The sequence below is a fragment of the Triturus cristatus genome, chromosome 3_2 (genome assembly GCF_964204655.1).
Source record: "Triturus cristatus chromosome 3_2, aTriCri1.1, whole genome shotgun sequence".
In the NCBI taxonomy this organism is placed as follows: domain Eukaryota; kingdom Metazoa; phylum Chordata; class Amphibia; order Caudata; family Salamandridae; genus Triturus; species Triturus cristatus.
Window position 1 is genome coordinate 457,630,381 of NC_140584.1, and position 14,274 is coordinate 457,644,654.

The following is a 14,274-nucleotide window of genomic DNA, read 5'->3' on the forward strand; positions in this document are numbered from 1 at the left end:
GCTGCATCCCTCCCATCGGCCAGAGCCTGGGTAAGACGTGTCTGGACCTCCTCCGGACACAGGGGCAGCGCGTCCTCCACCGCATCCCACAGAGAGTGGGAATAACGGTCCAAGAGACAAGCGGTGTTCAAAGACCGCAGGCCCAAACTAAGGGAAGAGAACAGTTTCTTGCCAAACTGCTCCAGTCTCTTGGAGTCCCGGTCCGGCGGGGCGGTCGGGAAAGAGGATTGGGAGGTGGAGGCCTGGATAACCAGGCTCTCAGGGGTAGGGTGTTGGGACAGAAAACTGGGGTCGCCCGGAGCAGGGCGGTGGCGCCTGGCAACGTTCCTGTCCACAGGAGGAACTGTGGAGGGCCTCATTGAATGGCAGCAGAGGCTCAGTGGAGCTTGCTGTAGACTGAAGCACCTCAGTGAGGACGTTCGTCCTCACAGCCACGGCAGGTAGCTCGAGCCCAAGGGCTGCGGCCGCCTTGCGCAGCACCACGGAGAAAGCAGCACCCTCCTCCGAAGCCACAGTCGGAGGAGAGATGAATCCAGTGTCTGGCGAGGTATCCAGACCACTGGCCTCCCCCAGTTCATCTGCCCAGTCCTGGGACAGTTGGGCCTGATGGGCCATAGGATCCTCGGATCCCTCCCAGTAGTCCCCATCATCCGACTCCTGGTGTAGAGGAGAAAGTAACGGAGCCGGGCGGTAGACAAAATGTGTCTCTAGCGGCGCCGATCTCGGCGTCCATCGACGCCGGACCGGCGCCGGGCCCGGAGCAGGACTGAACTGGGGCACGACGTCGATCGGAGTCGACGTCGGCGTCGGGGGTGGAACCGGAGTCGACGCCGGTGGAGGAGGCGTGACGAGGTCGACCGGCGTCGACGGGGACTCGAGAACGGGTCCCTCGGGCGCTTGCGGCGTCGAGGCCGGAGCCGTCAACGGCGCCGGGGCCGGAGCCGCCGGCTGGCAAGGCAGCCCAGTCAGGGCCGCGGGGCCCGAAGGCGCACCAGCGGGCGCCGACGGCGGAGCCAGTTTCCTCATGGCCGAGAGGAAGGCACTGGCTTCCGCCGGCGTCGCGTTAGTCCCAGGGACCGGAGGGTATGGGGACGGACGCGGCGCCTGCGGCTCCGACGGAGCCGCGGGGGTGGAACCCCCCTGACCCTCGGCCGAGTCGCGCGACCGGTGAGGGGAGTCCGAAGAGCGATGTCGCCTCTTGGACTTCTTGGAATGCTTCGACTTACCCGAAGACTTTGATCCCGACGACCGATGGTGACGTCGGCTGCGGCTCCGCGACCGATCCTTGGACCTCCTCCTGGACCGGGATCGAGAGGCGCGCGGAGCAGAGTGGCGAATCTCGAGGAGCTTACGGGACCGCTCCCGTCTAGCCTTCGAGGTCAGGGCCTTACAGTCCGAGCACGACTCCGCGTCGTGGTCGAGGCCCAAACAGTACAGGCACCGGCGATGATGGTCCGTAACCGACATCAATCGGTTACAGTCCGTACAGGCTTTAAACCCAGGCATCCTACCGGCACCGGTGTCGATATGACAGGATCAAAAAGGATCAAAAAGTTAGTCAAAAATTGACTAAAGGGGTAGCTCTCCCGGATCTGCGCTTACTGGCGCGGAAAAAAGAAGAACTGACGTCAGCACGCGAGGGCGGCGTCTAAGTACTCCGACGACGTCATCCCGGCGCACGACGCCGACGACGGACGCGGAGCCGCAGACGACGCCTAGCGACGCGCAAGGGGTATTGCTGACGAAAAATCTTCCGGATCCAGTCTGACGCCTGGGGATATTCTAAGGTGAGGAATCTAACTAACGTGTTTCTTTCAGATAATAACATCCACCACGTCAGGCGGGAGATAGAAAGAGCTCAGGTTACCCGTTCAATCTCCAGGTATGAAGGGGGGGGGGGGGGTAGAGCCTAGCCCTGTGACTGAGAGAGGAGGTCTGCCCTGAGAGGGAGACGAAGCGGAGGGTGCGATGAGAGATGAAGAAGGTCTGTGTACCACATCCTTCGCAGCCAATCCGGGGCGATGAATATGACTTGGACCCGGTCTAGCAAATCTTCCTCAGAACTCGTGGAATCAAGGGTAAGCGATAAAAGTGGAAAGAAGCTGAGAGCCCCAAACTAACTGAAACGCGTCCCCCAATACTCCCCACATCGGATACTGGAGACTGCAGAACGCCGCGCAGTGCACGTTCTCTTGAGTGGCAAATAGGTCCAACCGAGGAAACCCCCCACATCCTGAAAATGCGACTACCTCCGGATGGAGACGCCACTCATGATGGGCAGAGTGCAGCCGACAGACTCCGCATGCATATTCAGCACTCCTGCCAGATGATTCGCAACCATGCAAATCTGATGGTCCAGAGCTCAGGACCAGAGTAGCAAAACCTCTCTGCAGAGACGATACAACCCCAGTCCTCCCGGTTTGTTGATGTACCACATTGCGGTAGTGTTGTCCGTCAGGACCTGAATCGACTGACCACGAAGGGAGGGAATAAAGGCCTTGAGAGCCAAATGTATCCCCCACAATTCCAGAAGATTGATGTGAAACAATCTTTCCTATGGAGACCAAAGGCCTTTGACCTCCAGATCCCCCAGATGGGCTCCGCACCCTAAAGTGGAGGCATCTGTCATTACTGTGGCCTCCGGTGGAGGAGGTTGAAACAGCTTCCCTTGAGACAGGTCGTCCAAGACCCCCCCAACATAAATGCTCCGCTGCAGTGTCTTTGGAGATTCTGACCACCTCTGTGAGATCTCCGTTGTGTTGAAACCACTGCCTGCGGAGGCACCACTGGAGGGCTCTCATGTGCCAGTGTGCATGGTTGACCAACAGTATGCAGGAAGCAAACAGCACAAGCAGGCAAAAGACCTTCAGGACTGGATTAAGCGCTCCATTGTGGAAAAGTGGAATCATAGCCTGGGTGTCCTGAATCCTCTGTGGAGGCATGAAGGGATGACCCACAGTAGTGTCCAGTACTGCTCCTATGAACAGGATGCAGTGAGAGGACACCAGGTGAGATTTGGGCTTATTTATTGAAAAATCCAAGTCTAACAACAGATGCATTGTCTCTTGCAAAAGATGCAGCACCATCTCTGGTGACTTTGCTTTGAGCAGCCAGTTGTCTAGATAGGGGAAAACAGGAACCCCGACCTTCTGAGATGTAATGCTACCACCGCCTTCACCTTTATGAAGACCCAAGGTGCTGATGTAAGACCGAACGGAAGGACTGCAAACTGGTAGTGTTGGGACCCACCGAAAAATGGAGATACTTCAGATGAAACTTCAGGCTGGGAATGTGAAAAACAGCATCCTGCAAATCGATCAACACTTTCCAGTCTTCCTGCTGCAACGACGACAAGAGGCACCATAAACAATACTCATGGGGGTCAGTAATCGACATCCTGACCCCCACATTCCCTGCATGGCTTGAATCCGGACTTCCTTTGAGTACCCATGGTCGCTCATTCAAATACACGCAGAACCTGCAACAAAGAAACTTCCAGAAATGATGATCCCTGGAAAAAAACTTAACGCCTCAATGGAATGGAAGAAAGGGAACGGACTTCAGCACGCCGACGAGGTCCTCTTATGTTTCAGATAACGTCACGCGAGGTCGTGTGCGGAGCCGTTCCATTGTGATGTCCTCACCGACATGGGAGAGATATGGAGAAAAGTTTCTGTGGAATGCTGCGCATGGGGTAATTTAAAAGGTGAGGAATCCACAGGCAGATGTATCCATCAGAAATTTGTTTATTACCATTTATAGTTTTAATATCCATAAACCCACCTATTTCCTAATTTAGAAGAAATACCATTCTAGCACACTTAGTCCAGTTTATTAGTATCCTCAAGGCTTTCGAAATTTTTGAGTCAGGCTTAAGATGGTAAGTGCATGCTGAAGACAAAAACAGTACTATACTGCCTGCTGCCATCTCTGAAAACAATATCTGTTGAAAGTCTCAACAATATGTGCAAACAATTTATGTTGAGCAAAAGATTTTAATATGTGACTGAGGGACCCCAGTAACGAGCAAAAAGCTTTTCCTACTAGAACCTGGAAGAATAAGTTATTTAGCTTTGGTAACAATGTATCTGGTAGAGACATATTCTAGTTGTAGATTCTTATTCCCTGCTTTTTGAATTTCCCCCAGGCGTCAGGCGGGATCTGGAGATTTGTTCCTCTGAGCGTCGCCAGGTGGCATCGGTCAGCTCTGAGTCAGTTGTCATTGACGTGGGCACCAGGGATGACTTTGCGGGACGTACTTAGACGCCGCTCATGTACACTGACGCCAGTTCTTAACACGACTTTCCACGCCCAAGTGCAGAGCCATGAAAGTCACTGACCACTGGTGCGTCAAAACTAGGGCCCTTTAGGGGAGTCCCTATCCCTAGACATCAGTTTGCAGGGCTGGGATAATGGGTGGGGCAGTAAGGAATCTACAACTAGAATATGTCTCTACCAGATACATTGTAATCGAAGGTAATTAACTAGTTAATCTGATAGAGACTCTAGTCGTAGATTCCTTACCTTTTGAATAGATACCCCAGCAATACCATCCCCGGGGGAGGGTCTGAGAACCAAGATAATACCAGAAAGTCATGGAGGGCCGAATGGGCAAAGTACCCATTCCACTGAACTTGGCTGCCCAGGCAGTAGTGCCTGGTACAAATGTGCAAAGATGCCCACGCTGCTGTCTGAAAAATGTAAACGACTGGAACTCCACGTGCTAAAGCTGTGGCTGCCACCGTTGCTCTGGTGGAATGAGCATGCGGCCCCACAGGAAGGTCCTTCTTCGCCAAAGCATAGCATATCTTAATGCAAAGGACAACCCATCGGGAGATGGTCTGTTTCTCAACACTCGTACCTTTCTTGGCACCTACATAGCCAAGGAAGAGTTGATCATCCACCCGAGGTCTTTAGTGCAATCAAGATAAAAAGACAATGCATGTTTTGAGTCCAGACAGTGGTCTCTCCTCCTCTTTAGACAGATGCGGGGGTGAATAAAAGGTGAACAGTGTGATATATTGTCCCACATGAAAAGACATGACGACCCTAGGAAGAAATTAAGGCTTCATCTGAAGTACCACTTTATCTGGATAGACAGATAGAAAAGGGGGCTTATAAGTTGAAGCCTGCAGCTCGCTCACCCTGCGAGCAGAGGTGATGGCAACAAGAAAGGCAGTTTCGAGAGTCAGCAACCTGAGGGGACTGTTATGAAGAGGCTCAAAGGGAGCACACATATAAAAGGTAAGAACTCAGATCTAAGTCCCATTGGGCATTACAAAAGGAGATGGAGGGAACAGATGTGTAAGGCCCTCAAAGAATCTGTTGACGATGGGAGACTTGAATAAGGAAGGCTGATCTGGCAGCCGAAGAAAAGCAGAGATGGCAGCAAGATATCCTTTAAGGGTGCCCAAGGCAGATCCCTGCTGGGCCAAAGAAAGTATATACAAAAGAACCTCTGAAAGAGGAGCAGAAAGGGGATCAACAGCCTTTGCTGTGCACCATGCCACAAATTTGTTAAATCTAGAGGCGTATACCATTTTAGTGGAAGGAATCCAGACTGCCAAGATAACATCACAAACTTCGGTCGGAAGGTTGAAAGCTGTCAACTGCTGCGGCTCAATCTCGACGCAAGGAGGTGGAGACTGGACACGTTTGGGTGATGAACCCTCCCCTGCTGCGACAGAAGATCCTCTCAAAGGGGCAGACTGATGGGAGGATCGATGGCCATGCTCAGTAGGTCAGGGTACCAGACTATTCGTGTCCAGTCCAGGTGGAGGACCGTCCCCTGCTGCTGTGACAGAAGGTCCTCCTGAAGAGGCAGTCGAATAGGGGGATCGATTGGCAGACTGAGTAGCTCGGGATACCAGTATCTTCGTGCCCAATCCGGAGCCACAAGGATGACTTGGGCCCAGTCGCACCTGATCTTCTTCAGCACTCTGGGCAGAAGTGGTATAGGCGGAAAGGCGTATAACAGACCGCAACTCCACTCGCGACGAATAGAGTCTCCGAGCGAGTGCCGCTTTGGATATTCCAACGCGCAGAACTGATGACATTGCGCGTTCTCTTCGGTGGCGAATAGATCTAATCAAGGCTCTCCCCACTGACGAAAGAGACCTTGCGACACGTTCGAGCTCAGACGCCACTCGTGATCCATCATGCACCGATGGCTGAGTTTGTCCGCCCTGGTGTTCAGAGAGTCCGCCAGGTGTTGAACCACCAGGGTGATGCCCTGATGTTCCAGCCATGTCCAGAGGCGCAGAGTCTCCTGACAAAGGGCCCACGACCCAACCCCGCCCTGTTTGTTGCAATACCACATGGCGGTGGTGTTGTCCGAGAACACCTGCACTACACTTCCCCGGACAGAGGGAAGGAATGCCTTCAGTGCAAGCCGGATCGCCCGCAGCTCCAATAGGTTGAAATGGAGCCGGGACTCCGCCAGAGACCAGAGGCCTCTGATCTCCGCCTTTCCCATGTGGCCCCCCCACCCCAGGAGGGACGCATCCGTCACCACTACGTGCTCCGGTTGGGGTAGGGAGAGGGATCTGCCACTGACCCAATCGCGGTCTGTGAGCCAGCACTGCAACGGTCTTGCAGTGCCCTCCGAGAACAGGACGTGGTCGGACAGGTTGCCTTGATGTTGAGCTCACTGGAACTTCAGGTCCCACTGCAAAGCCTGCATCCGCCACCTGGCGTGATGTACCAGCAGGATGCAGGAGGCCATCAGACCCAGCAGCCGTAGGGCCATCCTGACCGAAACTCGGGATAAAGGCTGAAAGATCGAAATCAGAGCCTGAATATCCCGAACCCGCTGTTCGGGAGGATAGACCCGAAACTGCGCAGAGTCCAGAACCGCTCCGAGGAAGAGGAGCTTCTGGGAGGGACTCAGATGCGACTTCGGCACGTTGATGGAGAACCCCAGCGAATGCAGGAGGTCGGCCGTAGTCTGGAGGTGGGAGACGACTGTTCGGGGTGAGCCCGCCTTCAACAAATAGTCGTCGAGATTGGGGAAGACTGGAACCCCTAATCTGTGCAGATGAGCTGCGACCACCGCCATTACTTTCGTGAACACCCGAGGGGCACTGGTGAGGCCGAAGGTGAGCACGGTAAACTGAAAGTGCTCGTGGCCTACCGTGAACCGCAGGTAACGCCGGTGGGCCGGGGATGTGGAAATAAGCGCTCTGCAAGTCTAACGCTACCATCCAGTCTCCAGGGTCTAGGGCAGCCAGAACCTGAGCTAATGTCAGCATCTTGAACTTCTCCTTCCGGAGGAAGGCGTTGACGCTCCTGAGGTCCAAGATAGGGCGTAGGTCCCCTTTGCCCTTCTTGGGAACCAGAAAGTAGTGGGAGTAACAACCCCGTCCTACTTCTGGGCCAGGAACGTGCTCGATGGCCCCCTTGGCCAAGAGGGCCGTAACTTCCTCCTGCAGAAGTTGCAAGTGATCTCCCGACATGCAGTGGTACTGCGGTGGTATGGCTGGAGGGGTCGTCTCGAAGGGGAGGGAGTAGCCCCTTTGGACGATTTGCAGCACCCACCTGTCCGAAGCGATGGTACGTCAGTGGAGCAGGTGATGGTGAACTCTGCCTCCCACTGGCGTGGAATGTGCCTGAAAGCTCGGACTAGGAATGCTTTGAGGCAGATGCTGCGGGAGCAGATGTGGACTGACCGGCTCTCTGTCCCCCTTCTCTGCCACGGCAGAATCCACGTCTGTGACCGCGTTGAGGCTGGTTCTGCGGCCTGTGGCTGGATGAACGTGCGGGGGTGCCCCTTCCTTGGCCACGAAAGGGGCGAAAAGCAGAAGTTTGATGGCGCTGGGCCGACAGACCCAAGGACTTGGCCATAGCCCTGGAGTCCTTGGATGGTCCTGGATGGCCATCAAAGGGCATGTCCATGAGAGTGTTCTGGACATCCCCTGAAAAGTTCGTGGACCTCAGCCAGTTGTGATGACGAATCGCCACCATCGTTGCAATCGCTCTGCCCACCGAGTCCGTGGTGTCAAGTCCACATCTAATGGAATACCGTGCTGCATCACGCCCCTCAGCAAGAGCCTGGGCGAGCCGTGTCCTGGCCTTCTCTGGACCCTGGGGCAGCACGTCCGCCACTGTATCCCACAGAGTGGGTGTAACGGTCCAAAAGGCATGTGGTATTAATGGACCACAACCCAAGACTGAGTGAGGAAAACAGTTTCTTGCCAAACTGTTCCATTCTTTTGGAGTACCGGTCCGGAGGTGCGGACAGGAAGGCGGTTTGGGATGTGGAGGCCTGGATAACCAGACTCTCAGGGGTGGGGTGTACGGACAGAAAGCAGGGGTCACCCGGAGCTGGGCGGTGGTGCCGGGCCACGTTCCGATCCACAGGAGAGCTTGTGGAGGGCTTGGACCAAGTGCCCATCAGAACGTCGGTGAGGGCCTCATAAAACTGCAGCAGAGGCTCCGAAGAGTTTACTAGCGGTTGAAGCACCTCAGTGAGGAGGTTGGTCCTCACGGCCGCAGCAGGGAGCTCAAGGCGCAAGGCCTTGGCCGCCTTGCGCAGCACCACAGTAGCACCCTCCTTCGTAGCCACGGAAGGAGGAGAGATGAAACCAGTGTCAGGCGAAGTGTCTAGACCACTGGCCTCCCCCAGCTCATCTGCCCAGTCCTGACTTAACTGGCACTGCTGTGCCAGAGGGTCCTCAGATCCCTCCCTCACAGTCCTCCCCTTCATCTGTGTCCTGGTATTCAGGCAGAAATGACAGAGCCGGGTTATAGGCGAAAGGCTCACCCATTGACGCTGCTCCGACGCCGGACCCGGACTGAAACCAGGGACAGCGTCGTCCGAGGACGGCGCCGGGAGCGACACCATGGGGGTCGGTGCCAGCGGAGGAGTCGTGAGGTCAACTGGCGGGTCGACCGGGATCCAGGCTTGGATCCCATGGGGTCTGCAGTGTCAGGACCAAAGTCAACAGCGGCGCCGGGGCCGAAGCCGCCGGCTCGCTAGGACCCCCAGTCGGACCTGCGGGGCCCGGAGGCACGTCGCCAGGCCTCGGCGGCGGGAAGAGAGTCCTCATGGCCACGAGGAAGTCTCGAATCTCGCCCGGAGTCGCATGAAGCCAAGGGACCGGAGGGTGTGGGGCCGGATGCGACTCCTGCGGCTCCGTTCGGAGCTGCGCGGGTGGTGCCACTCGAGCCCTTGGCCGAGTCGCGCAACCGGCGAGGGGAGTCAGAAGAGCGATGTCGCTTCTTCGACTTGCCTCGACTTACCTGAGTGCGAGGACTTGGATCCCGACGAGCAGTGAGGACTGAAGCTCCGCGACCGGCCCCTCGACTTCCTCCTCGACCGGGACCTTGAGCTGCGCGGAGCCGACTGCCGGATTTCGAGGTGCTTGCGGGACCGCTCCCACCTAGCTTTCGACATCAAGGCCCAGCAGTCGGGGCACGACTTGCCATCGTGTTCGGCCCCAAGACAGTAGAGACACCAATGGTGGGGGTTGGTAACCGACATTAGTCGGTGACAGACGTCACACGGCTTGAACCCGGGCACCAGGAGTTGAAGTCGACTCGAAAAATATAGACAAAATGTCCAATAAGTTAGTCAAAAATGACTAAGGGCACGGTCTTCCCGGATCTGCGCTATGTACTCCGACGACGTCATCCCGGCGATCACGACGCCGATGACGGACATGGAGCCGCAGACGACACCTACCGACGTGCAGGGGTACTGCTGACGAAAAATCTTTCCGGATCCAGCCTGACGCCTGGGGATATTCTAAGGTAAGGAATCTAACTAACGTGTTTCTTTCAGATAGTGAACACAAGCGAATGCAGTAGGTCCGCCGCAGTCTGGAGGTGGGAGATGACAGCCTAGGGCAAGCCCTCCTTTTACAGCCAGTCGGAAGACTGGAACCCCTAATCTGACCAGATAAGCTGCGACCACTGCCATCACCTTTGTGAACATCCGAGGGTCACTTGTAAGGCCAAAGGTGAGCACAGTGAACTGAAAGTGCTCGTGGCCCACCATGAACTGAAGGCCGGCAGGACAGGAGTATGGAAAATAGGTGTCCTGCAAGTCCAACGCTTCTCCTTCCGGAGGAATAGGTTGAGGGTCTGGAGATCTAAGATAAGATGCAGGCCTTTGTCCTTCTTGGGTACCAGAAACTAGCGAGAACAACAACCATGACTAACTTCTGGCACAGAGATACTCTCTATAGCTCCCTTGGCCAAGAGAGCCGATACTTCCTGGCAGAGAAGGGCCATATGATCCTCCGTCATGCCATTGTAAGAAGGTAGCATGTAGGGATGGATAGTCGCGAAGCGGAGGGAGTAGCCCCTTCGGACAATTTGCAATGCCACTTTTCCGATGTGATGGATTACCAGTGGAGGAGGTGATGGCGGATCTCTCCTTCAACTGGCTGCTGATAGGCCTGAAACTTCGTACTAAGAAGGTTTGGAGGCTGAGGCAGGGGCGAGGGGAGGGTGGACTGTCCCACCCGCTGGCTCCCTGACCCGTGAGGATGCGGTGTCCCATGTATTTTGACAGGGAGGGGTGGATTGAAAAGAGGTTAGAGTCGATGGGTGGCAGGACATCAGATTTTTTTAAAAATGTGGGTGGGCAAGGGATGGTGGCAAGTGATCAGGTACTTTTTTGATTTAAAAGTTGGTGGAGAAATGTAATTCTGCTAGAGATACGTGTGGGTGGTCAGGTGTAACACAGGAGTGGGGCCTGAGGCACGTGAGGCCATCTTGTGTATGGCTGTCCCACGAATATTCTACCCTGCACAGCTGTTGAGCATAGGGACAGATGATTTTATGGGCCATACATAACAAAGTTGTAGATGGGAAATAGTGAATAAACTGGGGTATTTGTCCACTTCGAGGTCTGTGTCTCATGATAAACAACCTGTGTTTTGCTCTCATCGTTTCTCAAAGCCCCTCAGTGAATAACATTTACATTAGTCAGTATTACCCAGCTATAATTCTGTATGTTGTAATAAACCGCAGACAAAGCTAGAATCATGGGACTCCAAACTGCGACCCTTAGGTTGAATTGCATGGCTTATTTTCAGACTTCGAAATGATCGTCATTTAAGAAAACTGAGGCAGATGCTTAGTGTCATGTTTTCTCTCTTCTGTTTAGTTAACTTGTATCTGTACTTTTGTCTCATAACCGCTTTTAATTCTATGTCAGGACCGGAGGCGAGGATTATGCTCAGCGTTCTCCCTTTATTACAATCCAGCATACTAACATTATTAACTACCTTCCCAACATGCAACAGGAAAGGAACTACAAAAAAGTCTTGACCAATCCACATCAAGGTCAGTCCTTCATACCAGCTCTTCTTTCGTCTCACTTCCTCTTTCTTTCTTGCTCCAGCAGAGATGATTGCTCTTTTCATTATCCCAATACCTTTGTGTTTACCACGGGAATGCACTTCAGTGCTTCATTCGCAGCTGCATTTTCTGTTCTTCAGCTGGAACACGTGAGTGAGGTAAGGGCAGCCACCCAAAAGGGGGCGCGCAATTCAGGGGGGATGCGATTGGTGCATTTCATTCCTCCGCTGGGGACACTCTGGTATTTGACACCGACGAGTCTAAGTCCCTGCGGAGCCTGTTCCTATACCCCACACTGCCTTGTTTGCCCCAACGGGGTCTGAATTTTGCTTTTATTAGAGGCAAGACACCTGTAGTTAACAGGTCGCTATCGCACACGCATTTGGGCTAGAACGCCTTGTTTAACTGCAGCTTGGAGCCAGACCCAGGTGGTTTGGATACATTAACCCTTCTGATTTATTAGTCTGTAGGCCCGGGGTTTGTGCCACTCTCACGCTCAGCCCGTCCCAAATCAAATGGCCTTTGCCAGTGCCACAAGTACACCCCCAAAGGAAGCTTATATATAAATAATGACCCTTTTGTGGCCGTATATCACATGGCAAGTCTAGTAATTAGTATTATGCCCTCTCAAGGTACTTTATAAACAGAACAGTGAACTGCAGGCAAGCATGGGCCGCGAATATCTAGAGGCTGAGTCCATTTCGGTCCTCCCTCTAGATGATGAATTTTGTGAGGCTGTGGACACCTTCATTCATAAGGTGGTAGCTTTGGCCATGGGAGCGCTGGAGCGGTGCCGGATGCAGTTAGTGTATGCCTAACTAGAAGAGCCCCTTATTTGTCCCTGGATCACTCGTGCGGCCCTATCACGACATCTAGTAAGGACTGGCAGCGTCCTTTGAAGCGCAAGTTGGATTCAGAGGTTGATTTGAGCGCCTTTGAGCATTTAAAGAAGGTTTTTCACTCCCGACCTATCCTGAATGGCTTGGAAGGTCCGGCGGATACCCTTCACTCTCCTCAGAAGGGTTTGCCCTCCCCACTCCCGGATGGTGATGAGGATTCTCATGATGAATCAGGTGCCTCCACATCCTCTGCAACGTTCTGAGAGGCTTAAAAGGCCGATAACCACTCAGATATGCTAGACCCTGAAGATCTGATGCACCCTTGCTGGGTGGATTGGCTCCCCAGCACTAAAGTGGCCAAGTATGTGGCGAGTCGTCTCATAAAGCCTCTGGAGAAAGAGGTGAGATTGTGCCTCATGCCAGATATTTATACCCACAGGGCCATGTTTTTAGCTAAATCTATTCGCGATCCCAAAAAAAGGGTATCTATGGATCCAGGAGATCATACCAGGACTAGCTTCTGGGCGTTACTGGTCCTTTCACAATGACGCATGACCTGGCTGTAGAGGCCAAGGCTTCTGGTATTCATTTCTCCCAAGGTGGGCGCAGCGCGCCGTAACTTTTCTTGGCAACGCCAATTGCACATTGTCCAGGGAGTGAGATGAGGGCAGTGGCCTAAGTGGGACTGTCCAGAGACCCCTTTATAAAAGAGTTGGGCAAATTTGTTGTAACATTCACATCGCTTGCTAAGGCACAGTCTTCGATCCAAAAGATTTTTCATCCCTGAATGATGGGGTCGGCCGTGGCAGGGGGCGATCGGCAGGCCGCTTTTATACCTAAGGCCCTCAGAGGATATCAAAAGGGACCAGATTAATCCAGCTCTGGGGAATTCTTCCTCTCCAGAAGAGGCCAGAGAGGTCACAACGCCAGGAGCTTATTTAGAGGGAAATTCCAAGGAGCCCAGACAGGTGAGTGTTTGCCTTCCTTCCCAAGAAAAGGTGGGAGGTAGTCAGGCTTTATTCCTTCACAATTGGGTTCTTCAAAACATCTAAAGGTTCAATATTAAGTTCTATGGCTCCCCGGTACAAAGCTCTTGTCAACGTCAGTCTTCTTGGAAGAACAAAATGCCTGGATAGACCAAGAAGTGGAGGACCGTCAGTGAAAGGACGCTATCGCCCCCATGTATCTCCACCCGTAGGGTTTTCTCAGCAACATCTTCCAGGTGGAGAAGAGGGATGGAGGTTAACGTCCTGTAATAAACCTTGAGTTCAATGGGTGACCGATTTATTAATTATTTATTAATTTTAAGGTGGAAGGTGTTCACCTTTTGCGTGATCTGCTGTGACTGGACTAGATGTTTGTTTGGATCTCAAGGACTCTATCAGACGGTCCCCATTTTCACCACACACCGCAGATGTTTGCAGTTCTAATGGAGAAAGTAGGTCTGTAAGTTCCAGACTCAGCCTTTCAGCCTCTCATCGCTCCCTGATGCTTAACAATATGTTGAACCAGCGATAGAATCCATCCGGGCTCAGGATAATAACTTACCTTGACAACCTTCTGCTAATGGATCAATGCCCCAAAAGATTGAGGAAACAGTTTCAGACAACAATCCATTTGTGAGAAGGTTTGGGATTGGTCATCAACGAGCAGAAATCCAGGTTGACTCCATCCAAATCTTCCTTGGGCTTGTTGTCAATTCCCTGGAAAAGACCTTGAGTTTTCCCTCCCTGAAGATTACGAAAGTTTGGAGAGAAGGAAGACTTTGGCTAGGCCAACAATCTTGTTCCGGCAGATTGCCCGGGTGGAAGGTCTCTGGTCCTTGTCCATGCAGGTGATCTTTCCGGGTCTACTGCACTAAAGGGAGCTTCAGTGGCTCAAAATCTTACATCTTCGTCGGGATTCCAGTATTCAGATACAATTCCTCTGACGGACGAAGTAAAAGTAAAAATGAGGTGGTGGCTGAACCACATGGAGGCTTGGAATGGCAGAGGCATTTTCGGATCAGACCAGGATAATATCATAGAGTCCGATGCCAGCAAGTCTGCCTGGGGGCGTGCTGCAGGAACTCATTAACAAGAGCAAAGTGGTCCGTAGACGAACAGCAACTCCACATAAATTGTTTGGA